The sequence below is a fragment of the Bos mutus genome, chromosome 14, assembly GCF_027580195.1.
Source record: "Bos mutus isolate GX-2022 chromosome 14, NWIPB_WYAK_1.1, whole genome shotgun sequence".
In the NCBI taxonomy this organism is placed as follows: domain Eukaryota; kingdom Metazoa; phylum Chordata; class Mammalia; order Artiodactyla; family Bovidae; genus Bos; species Bos mutus.
The window spans coordinates 44,731,253-44,742,680 of NC_091630.1; the positions used below are offsets into that span (position 1 = coordinate 44,731,253).

An 11,428-nucleotide genomic window follows, 5' to 3' on the forward strand; every position below is an offset into this window, starting at 1 on the left:
ATGAGAAACAAATGTCTATTACTTAAGCCACCGGTCTAGGTATTTTGTTATAGCAGCCCCAGCTGACTAAGATAGATCCCACATGTCAAAACTGAAGAGTGAGATGGCTATGCTATAAAATGTGGCCTAAAAACATGTTCCCCCACCTCTGTCCTTTTCCCAGAACAATTTATGTCAGAGGAAACAGACTAGCTCGAGCAAACAGGTTTCACTTAAAATATGAATCATCTTGGACCTCAGCCTAATTCATAACTAAATAAATCTGGCTGTTTGTGTTAAGCTATGGTTTTAAATAAGAAAGGCAGAAACCTTTGACTTTCTAGATGGAAGAGTAGATTATAACAGCTGCGGCAGTTCTGGTGATTAATTGGAACCAGTGGTGATGGATTTGGGCTAGGAAGGCCTCCACGTAGGAGGCAATGAGCAAAGGGTGCCTGAACTGACTCATTTGTTCAACAAAGGCTTCTTGAGTGCCTACCATGTGGTGGGCTCCAGAGTCCCAGTCATGGACAAAACTGGCCATGTTCTCCATACATTCTGGAAGCCAAAGAGGGAAGGTACTTTTCAATGGTAATAAGAGCTAGAAAAGACCCTGAGAACTGGGAAAGAGAGAGTGACTGGGGGCTAGGGAGTGGCTTCTTTCGAGAGGATGGTTTCTTCTTTAGAGAGGATGTCAGTCTCTGCAAGACTGACATTCAAGCTAAGACTAAAGGTGAAGAAGATAGATCCAGGGGAAGAACAGTAGATGTGAGAAAGGCTGGGACCTGGCACCCTTTGCTGCAGTGCTTGGACCTGGACACATCTCTTCTCCAGCAACAAAATACAGAGAAACTATATGGGACTAAAACTAACTAGCAGTTGGGGCAAATTCTGAACCCAAAAGAGACAAAGGGACCAAAAACCCCAACTGACACTTCTGAAGAGTCTGTAGCCAAAAAAAAAAAAAAAACGGTGCTGGAAGCAAAAGCAGGGTACTGAGCATGCCCCCTGCACGCAACAGCACCTAAGGGGTGGGCAAAACACCCAAGCCACCCCTCCAGCCCGACCCCTGGACACAATCTGAGCCTCACCCCATATAAGGAACAAGCTTGTCCCCGCTCTGGGAGACAGCGTACAAGCAAGGCCGTCTGCTGTTTGTTCTCACTGCCCTCTGCTGCAGCAGGGGTACCAGTGAAGCCTTGCCTGAATTTCTTGTCATGCCTGTAATCAATTTCTATTGATTAAGGAGGCCAAGAGCCCTGGTCCATAAGAAGCAAATCCCAGAGACTGAAAGGAGCTTGGCATGTTTGAGGAACAGGAAAAGGGCCACTTTTCCTGTTAGGGCTGGACCAAGTGAACAAGATGGAGGAGAAGCTGAAAAAGTAAATAGGATCCTCGGGCAGTGGGACAGGCATCATTCCTGCTGCTGCAACGGCAGAGAAGCAGCCCCACGTTAACATTCCTGAGGGGAGAAATCTCTGGTTTTGTGGGTGACTGCCAGGCTCTGCCTTACACACTAACACAGTGAATAACTTGGCTCCTTCATATTGCGGATTTTGATCTTAAGAGGCCCTCATCTCCCTTAACCCCTCCCTCCTCCTGTTCAATTTTATGCCTGAAATGGTATTGAAAAGGCAGGTTCAATACTCTGGCTTTGCAGCCACACAACTCAGGTTTTATTTTCACCTCTCCCACTTTTCAGCTGAGGCTAAACAACCTGAGCCTTGTTATTTACATCTGTAAAATGGGGGAGGGGACATGAACACCTTACAACATATGTAAGTATTTACCAGAGTAGCAGACACAATATTTAGCGCATACAAATGCTATTCTTATCCAAGAAGCGTCATTTCATTTCTCTAATTTAAGACATTGATACAAGTTCAATAAAAAAATCTGATATAGTCACACTAAGTTATTGGTCATTTATACTTCAGTGTGAATAAGCCTGCAGTTCTTTCCCAAATCCCTTCAAAGTTGGATGAAAAAGAGGAATTATGAAGGAGAGAAATTCTAGATGTCAGAGGAACCAAAGAAAGGAGGAAAAAGTTAGATAAGGAGGGCCATAACTTCTCTCTATGAGGATTTATATATTTTCACATTATTTAAATTCTTTAAAAATTGTTAATAAAAGAATCAAGCCTTTATTTTCCCATACAAGTACATTTCAGAGTAACCAAATGTTGATGAGAGAAGTTTCTCTTTTCAATAAAAAGTATTCTAGTTAAGCCATAAGAAGAGATGATAGAACTAAAATAATACTATTCAGCAACCTCTTCCCAGGTGGCTCAGGAGTAAAGAATCTGCCTGCCAATGCAGGAGATGCAGGTTCGATCCCTGGGTTGGGAAGATGCCCTAGAGAAGGAAATGGGTACCCACTCCAGTATTCTGGCCTGGGAAATCCCATGGACAGAGAAGCCTGGCGGGCTACAGTCCATGACAATCCATGAGGTCACAGAGTCAGATACAACTTAGCAACTAAACAACAACAAGCTAATGGGTTGTGATGATGGCCATGAAGGGCTGCTCACATCACAAAGTATTTTGTGCCTCCTGATAGAAGTGTCCATGCCGCCACTTATGAAGCATTTCTGCCCTAAACTCGGCCTAAAACGTTTAGCTCTAACTATCAGTTTTAAGGAACTATCGAGAATAGAGGAATATGTTAAAAATCAAGGGGAAGCAAAATCCAGGCTATCAAAAACCCTTTTGGGAGAGGAATCCAGTTTCTTCAACAAATAAATTGTGAGGAAAAATAAAGAACACGAGGGGAAACATGCATATTAAAAAATATATTTAAGAGGTACCTCAACATAAGGGCTTATCAAAAGATCCTGATTCAGAGACACCAACTGTAAAATTAAAAGCTGATGATAAAATCAGATAAATTTGACTGGATATTTGATAATGTTAAGAAATTATTGTTCATTTTTAGGTGTGATAATGGTAGTGAGGTTACTTTTTAAAGAGTCCTCATCTTTCAGATATATATAATGGTTTATATATCTATATTTATATATATATTTATAAACATTTTGTGTGAAATACATTTTAGAATATCTAAGATTTGCTTCAAATTAATCCAATAAGGGGGCTGTGTTTTTTTTTTAACTAATAACTGAAATAAGAAAAACTAAAATCAGAAATATCTGCTTCTGCTGCAACTTTATCATTTTCCTTAAGGTTCCTGTTCTCTACACACATTTTACTGGTAACCAAGAGCTCTGGGAGTTAGAGGCATTAAAGCTTTTGACGCGGGGCATGATGACAGTAATAATGACGACTAACATTTCTTAAATAATCTATACATTTGACTAAAACCAGTCCAGGAACATGCTAGGCCAAAAAACTGATGCAATCACCCTGGGAGAAGGGGAGGAGGACCCCCTGAGGACCAGAAAGAAGGTAAGGAAGGAGTCACTCACTGTGAGCTGCTCACATTTCTGTCTCCCCCAGATCACTGTGAGCTGCTGAAACCAGGGAACCACGTTTTATTCATCTACCCCTTCCTCGGTCCAGTTACCACACCTGGCAAGTGCAGCATCACTAATTGAGGAGGAAGGCAAAACGCAGAGATACAGAGTAAGGGAGGGATTCTGATGTCTAAAACTGGGAGAGGGAAGCTAAGACCAGTCGGTTTAGACTTGCCACAGAACAGCAAAGGGACACGACTCCCCTCAATCTACTTGAAGAAAACCACAAACCAAAAATGTACGAAAGTCCATAACCAGAGGAGGTGGGCTGTGACTTGAAACGGGTTTCACCTCGCTTCTGCTCATCCCCAGGTGAGTCTGGGCAGTAAAGGACTGTGATGGAAACGAAACCTACACCCACAGGAGGCAGCAAAGAGCTAACATTCTAAGAGATGCGAAACCCAGATCAGAAAGGTGGGGCCTCAGCACTTCCTGCTGGGAACTTCCAGCCTTGGCTTCAGGGTTTACCTCTCACGGGACAACAAAAAGCGCCTAAGTAGCTTTTTGGAAGAATGTTGGGAAGCAGTAAATCAGTAGCAGTGTGGGAGGGATAGGCTCTGCTGTGATGAAGTGATAGCGGATACAGTGGAGTATTCCCAGTGGAAAGTTTTTCCTATAAACATCCTGAAAACTTACACTTAGCTAAACCTCATGCCAAAGTGTTCTGCAGGTTCCCTCTTGACACATGCTCAAAGCCACGTACCTGCATTTTAAAGATTAATTCCTAGCCCCACAACTGCTCAGAGAAATCACCTGAAAGCACTTTAAGTGTCACTTTATTACCGAAGGTCTCCTCCCTGGATTCCTTAATGCTGTCATCAGCAGGCCATCAGCAGCAACAAGAACAAAAAGTCTTCTTATGAGACACTGAGGCCCCTGGGAATAAACCAGTGTTGATCAAGTTAAATGCAGAGCCACTTAGGCACAGATCTTCCAGCTTGCTTTGAAACCCTGAGCCCTGTCCCAGGCAGATCCAGAGCCCTCACCCCCAACCCTGACCCCGCTCTGATGCAAGAAGGGCCTGCTTTCATACAGACTAAGTGGGCTTGAGCAATACTTCTGACATCATCTGCAGAAATGGACTTTCCCTTCACTTCAGGTGCACACCCTCTGTTCCTCCCTCCTTCTCATTGTATGTAAATAGTGATGGGCAGGAATTTGAAGAAAGCTGCCCTCCTTGATTTTTCTCTTTCTGGTTGTCCCCAGCTGTCCTCACCTCAGAGCCCACACCTCAAGGTAAGGCACACCGGGGACCCTTTGCTGCAATGCGGGCACCTGCACACATCTCTGCTCCAGCAACAAAATACAAAGAAACTACGTGAGACTAAAAATAACTGCGAGCACGTGGAGTTGGGGCAAGCTCTGGACCCAAAGATACAAAGAGACCCCCGCCACCCCACCCCCCAACAACAAAAAAAAAAGAACTGAAACTTTTGAAGAGCCTGGAGGGAAAAACAGTGTCAGGAGCAAAAGCCAAAAAACAATGGCAACAAGAAACAGAAAATGCTTCCAGAGAAGAGGGAAATCTCACAACTTTTTCTGATTAGGATTCAGAATACTATCTTTCTCTGTCTTCTCATCTAATTTTTCTAGATTTGGGAAATATGGAGTGTCATGAGCAGAGAGGATGATGCCAGACAGTGGAAGGTCTGGCCAGGAGCCTAGTAGACAAGGGAGGTTGTGTAATTCTTGCATTTTCTAGAAGGGAGAGTCTGCTGCTCCAGGGGATTTCCTCCTCCAGAGGATCTTCTCAACCCAGGAATAGAACCCATGTCTCTTGCATCTCCTGCTTTGGCAGGTGGATTCTTTATCACTCAGCCACCTGGGAAACCCACCCTATGAAATTACCCAATCCATAAAAACTAACAGCATCCCACCCCACACCACCAAAAGAAAAAAAAAAACAGCCCCATACCCTGAGTCCACTCTCACCTTCTGAGACTACATTCTGCCTGTGGGATGTGTATCTCTCTAAATAAATTTGCTTCCGCTTTACTCTTGAATTCTTTCCTGCACAAAACCAAGGACCATCACGTGGTGGCCTATCCCAGGAACTTGCCCATGACCCACGACATGACCATTCTCTTTCTCCCTCTTCTCCTGCAGCACTGCCAGATGTCAGGAATCTGAGAAGTGAACAGCTCTGAACCCCAGTGGCCCAGTGCAAGGGCCTAGAAACCAGACACCGCCTGACTTGGGATTCTCTACTCCAGCACTTGGATGAGCTCACACATTTCTAAGTCTTAATACTCTAATTTGCGAAATGAGACTCATACCCTGGAAAATCTTGAACAATAGCATAGGGTGGTACCGTGAGAATTCAAGGAGAGGAAGTGTGGAAAGCACCTAGAACTGTGGCTGGGCAATCTCAGAATTAAATCATTTTCTGTCTCCCTTTCCTTCCTGCCATCCTATTATTTCAGTCTCTCCTTTCCCAGTTATGCATTTGGCCTCACTCAACAAGGAAATCCTCAAACGCCACTGAAAGTTTTCAGCTGACATTGCAGGATATTTGGTTTCTGAACAGGGCAGATCAACATGATACTCAAATTTGACTTCTTTCTGGATTCATTTGTCTAGCTCTAGAATATGAGACACCCAATAACATATGCCAACTCTATATGATAATTCTTTTACTAAGAGAAAATTGCTTCTTTGTAAATGATCTTTGTTATGCTTAAAATTTTAAATACAAGCATAGAATGCTATAAAATACCTCCGTGCGCCCATATCTAGCTTTAATGTGTGTGTGTGCTCAGTTGCTCAGTTATGTCTGACTCTGTGCAATCCCTATGGACTGTAGCCCACCAGGCTCCTCTGTCCATGGGATTTCCCAGGCAAGAATACTGAGGTGGGTGGTCATTTCCTCCTCCAAGGAATCTTCCTGACCCAGGGATCGAATCCACATCTCCAGCATTTCCTGCATTGGCAGGAGGATTCTTTACCACTGAGCCACCTGGGAAGCCATTGGAACTTTAATGGTTTTCAACAATTGAGCATTTTTGTTTCACCAGCAATCCTTCCACTGTTGTTGCTGTTATTGTTTTTCTAGATGTCTTATTATACCACTATAAATGCTTCAAGGTATGTCACTAACAGATAAGGACATTTTCTGTCATAACCATAATACCATTATCAAACCCAATAAAATTAATAACAAATCCTAACTATCATTTGATACCCAGTCTATATTCCCCTCTTGTTTCAAAGATACCTTCTTATGGTTGTTTCTTGGATTCAGGAATCCCCTGCATGTGGTTAATATTCCTTAAGTCTTTTTATATCTGTAACAGGTCTGTGCCAGCCATGGAGGAGCACCACCCAGATCCCCTCAAGGAGCAGCTGCAGCTCAGCTGCAAAGCTTGACGTTGATGCCAAAGCCCCTTCACCCAAGGTCACACCCTTCCCAAGCAGCCCACATTCGAGAGTAGGAAGAAAGCCCAGCTTCTTGGCCTGACACAGGACAGACAACTCCAGTGGCCAACATTTGCTCCAGAGAGTCCTAGGCATTGTCCAAGACTCTGCCATGCCTTATTGACTATACCAAAGCCTTTGACTGTGTGGATCACAATAAACTGTGGAAAATTCTGAAAGAGATGGGAATACCAGACCACCTGACCTGCCTCTTGAGAAATTTGTATGCAGGTCAGGAAACAACAGTTAGAATTGGACATGGAACAACAGACTAGTTCCAAATAGGAAAAGGAGTACGTCAAGGCTGTATATTGTCACTCTGCTTATTTAACTTCTATGCAGAGTACATCATGAGAAACACTGGACTGGAAGAAGCACAAGCTGGAATCAAGATTTCTGGGAGAAATATCAATAACCTCAGATATGCAGATGACACCACCCTTATGGCGGAAAGTGAAGAGGAACTCAAAAGCCTCTTGATGAAAGTGAAAGTGGAGAGTGAAAAAGTTGGCTTAAAGCTCAACATTCAGAAAACGAAGATCATGGCATCCGGTCCCATCACTTCATGGGAAATAGATGAGGAAACAGTGGAAACAGTGTCAGACTTTATTTTTCTGGGCTCCAAAATCACTGCAGATGGTGACTGCAGCCATGAAATTATAAGACGCTTACTCCTTGGAAGGAAAGTTATGACCAAACTAGACAGCATATTCAAAAGCAGAATATTGGAAATAAAATCAAAAATAAACAAATGGGACCTAATTAACCTTAAAAGCTTCTGCACATTAAAGGAAACTACTAGCAAGGTGAAAAGACAGCCTTCAGAATGGGAGAAAATAATAGCAAATGAAGCAACTGACAAACAACTAATCTCAAAAATATACAAGCAACTCCTACAGCTCAACTCCAGAAAAATAAACGACCCAATCAAAAAATGGGCCAAAGAACTAAATAGACATTTCTCCAAAGAAGACATACAGATGGCTAACAAACACATGAAAAGATGCTCAACATCACTCATTATCAGAGAAATGCAAATCAAAACCACTATGAGGTACCATTTCATGCCAGTCAGAATGGCTGCGATCCAAAAGTCTACAAATAATAAATGCTGGAGAGGGTGTGGAGAAAAGGGAACCCTCTTACACTGTTGGTGGGAATGCAAACTAGTACAGCCACTATGGAGAACAGTGTGGAGATTCCTTAAAAAACTGGAAATAGAACTGCCTTATGATCCAGCAATCCCACTGCTGGGCATACACACTGAGGAAACCAGAAGGGAAAGAGACACGTGTACCCCAATGTTCATCGCAGCACTGTTTATAATAGCCAGGACATGGAAGCAACCTAGATGTCCATCAGCAGATGAATGGATAAGAAAGCTGTGGTACATATACACAATGGAGTATTACTCAGCCATTAAAAAGAATACATTTGAATCAGTTCTAATGAGGTGGATGAAACTGGAGCCTATTATACAGAGTGAAGTAAGCCAGAAGGAAAAACATCAATACAGTATACTAACGCATATATATGGAATTTAGAAAGATGGTAACAATAACCCGATTGTGCGAGACAGCAAAAAGAGACATTGATGTATAGAACAGTCTTATGGACTCTGTGGGAGAGGGGAGGTGGGAAGATTTGGGAGAATGGCATTGAAACATGTAAAATATCATGTAAGAAACGAGTTGCCAGTCCAGGTTCGATACACGATACTGGATGCTTGGGGCTAGTGCACTGGGACGACCCAGAGGGATGGTATGGGGGAGGAGGAGGGAGGAGGGTTCAGGATGGGGAACACATGTATACCTGTGGCGGATTCATTTTGATATTTGGCAAAACTAATACAATTATGTAAAGTTTAAAAATAAAATAAAATTTAAAAAATAAAATAAAATAAAATAAAAACAAAAGCAGAGACATTACTTTGCCAACAAAGGTCTGTCTAGTCAAGGCTATGGTTTTTCCTGTGGTCATGTATGGATGTGAGAGTTGGACTGTGAAGAAGGCTGAGCACCGAAGAATTGATGCTTTTCAACTGTGGTGTTGGAGAAGACTCTTGAGAGTCCCTTGGACTGCAAGGAGATCCAACCAGTTCATTCTGAAGGAGATCAGCCCTGGGATTTCTTTGGAGGGAATGATGCTGAAGCCGAAACTCCAGTACTTTGGCCACCTCATGCGAAGAGTTGACTCATTGGAAAAGACTCTGATGCTGGGAGGGATCGGGGGCAGGAGGAGAAGGAGGGTACCGCAGAGGATGAGATGGCTGGATGGCATCACTGACTCGATGGACGTGAGTCTGAGTGAACTCCGGGAGTTGGTGATGGACAGGGAGGCCTGGCGTGCTGCAATTCATGGGGTCACAAAGAGTCGGACACGACTGAGCAACTGATCTGATCTGCCAGGCCTGTGTCACGTGGGTTCTTTCTTGCTGCCCCCTGCTTCCCAGCCCCTTTCTTTTACAGGTGTTGATCCTTTTTAATCACCTTGCACCCAGACTGTGTGGCAGTATCTGCTCCTAGAGAATGCAATGTGCATAGCTCTCCTCCCTTTCCATACCATCAACTAGTGGAAGAAACTAGGACTGACTTTATGTTTTAAAACACTGTTTACTAGACTTACTGTGGTGGTCATTTTGCAATATGTGCAAATATTGAGTCAGTATGTTGTACACCTGAAACTAATATAATGTTATATGTCAATTATATAAATAAGAAAGTAACTCTTTTCAGCATCCACACATTTGTTTTTTTCCAGAATGGAAATGATAAGCCAAACGTTCTCATTTTCAGTAAAAGAAACTTCCAGTCAACTAAAATCAAAAGAAATTAAAGATGAATACAGTGTACATTAACCCTTCTATTCCATTTTCTTTAAAAAGCTAAACTATTTCATCTACATTTCTACTAAATTGCTGACACTCCCAAAATAAGTCACAAAGTAAAAAGGTCTAGATGTCTATTAAAACTATTTTAGTATAAATTGTAATATGCTCATCAGTCTTTCTTTCCCCTAATAGAGCAAGGGCCTACTTGAGCAACCACAGGCTGTAGGGAAACTGCAGGTATTATAATTCCTAGAGGAACAAAAAACCCTCCTAGAGCACTTGGTCATATCCATGAAAACTGGCTGACCCAAAGCAGTCTCAACTCCCTGTCCCCCTGGAAAAATGAGAAAGCCTCTTTGCCTCCAGAATCTCATATGACTCACCTGTGAATTAGACACAGCACTCTCAACTTCACAGTACTGTTATGAAGGCTGATGGGATAATGTACAAGAAAGCACCTTTTTACACTGTTACATGCCAGCAGCTACAAACCCTTGCTTACACACACACAACACACATACACACATGTTGCAAATCTCCTGATTCACCTTGTAGTTGGGAAGCAGCACACACACACACACACACGTTGCAAATCTCCTGATTCACTTTTTGTTGGGAAGCAGCAGCTGGACCTGTGAATACTCCACCCTCCTCCTCCCACCTTCAGGGTCTCTGATCTTTGAGCCAGGTGTGTGTGTCGTGTTTAGGTCCTTGACAAACATACAAGGAACGCTCAGGTGAGAAGCCACAAGAACTCACATGGGTTCAGTTCTCACTTATGCTTGTGGGACTCAGCCCTCCCACACTCTCCCCATCTTTCCATCTATCTTCAATTTCTGACTGCCTGTCCCCTAGCCTGCAAGCTCCCAAATCAGACAGACCAAAGACAACAGCCTTATAGAGGCCACACGACTAGTCCCCCTGACTGGACAGGGCCAAGTCTCTGTCTGCCTCTGCTAGTGGTTCTGCTCCTCTGGCCGGACCAGGTCTGATGGGGCCACGTTCTCACCTCCAGACTCATGCTTGCTCCCTACCTTCCTCAGCACAGCTTCACCCCCTTCCAGCACTTCCCAGGACTTCCCTGTACCTTCAAGCTTTTCCAGTTTTAAAACAACTTTGTCAAAAGCCATAAAGCTGAAAGGGTTTTTCACAGGTTTAAAAGAAAAATCTCTCCATGTAGATGGCCACCATTTCACAACATAATGTCAGCATGTACCAAATCCTTTTCAAAATGAGGATATCTGCCACTTCAGCCTGCTCCACTTTTAGAACTTATTTGAAAGATATACCTTGGATGTATAGAAAGGATTATCATGTCAGTTTAATTCATCATGATGAACTATTGAAGAAATAGTAAAAGAAATATTAAAATTCAATTTTAACCATATGGTGAATTATTATGCATCCATTAAAAGCAGTCATGGGGAATTCCCTGGTGGTCCAGTGGTTAGGACTCCACACTTTCACTGCCGAGGGCCCAGGTTCAATCCCTGACCAGGGAACTAAGATCCTGCAAGCCATGCAGTAAGGCAAAAAAAAAAAAATATATAGTCATAGAAAAATAAATTGCAAGAAGCAGGCTTTTCATAGAAGAGGAAAAATTCATGGCCTATAAGCTCATTTCATTAAGAATGACAAAAAAGCAAACCAAGATTTCAACAAGATGTGATTCTATACCTATGAGTTTAGCAAAATTCAGAAGTTTAACGAGATCAAGCTGTGGATCAATGGC

General features: G+C 42.9%; 1 non-coding gene across 1 annotated transcript; it reads left to right on the plus strand.

Moving 5' to 3' along the window:
- The first annotated feature begins 11,125 nt into the window (after positions 1–11,125).
- On the plus strand, positions 11,126–11,198 carry TRNAE-UUC (transfer RNA glutamic acid (anticodon UUC)). Its single transcript has one exon. It is a non-coding gene; the product is annotated as a tRNA-Glu (tRNA).
- Positions 11,199–11,428: the final 230 nt, after the last annotated feature.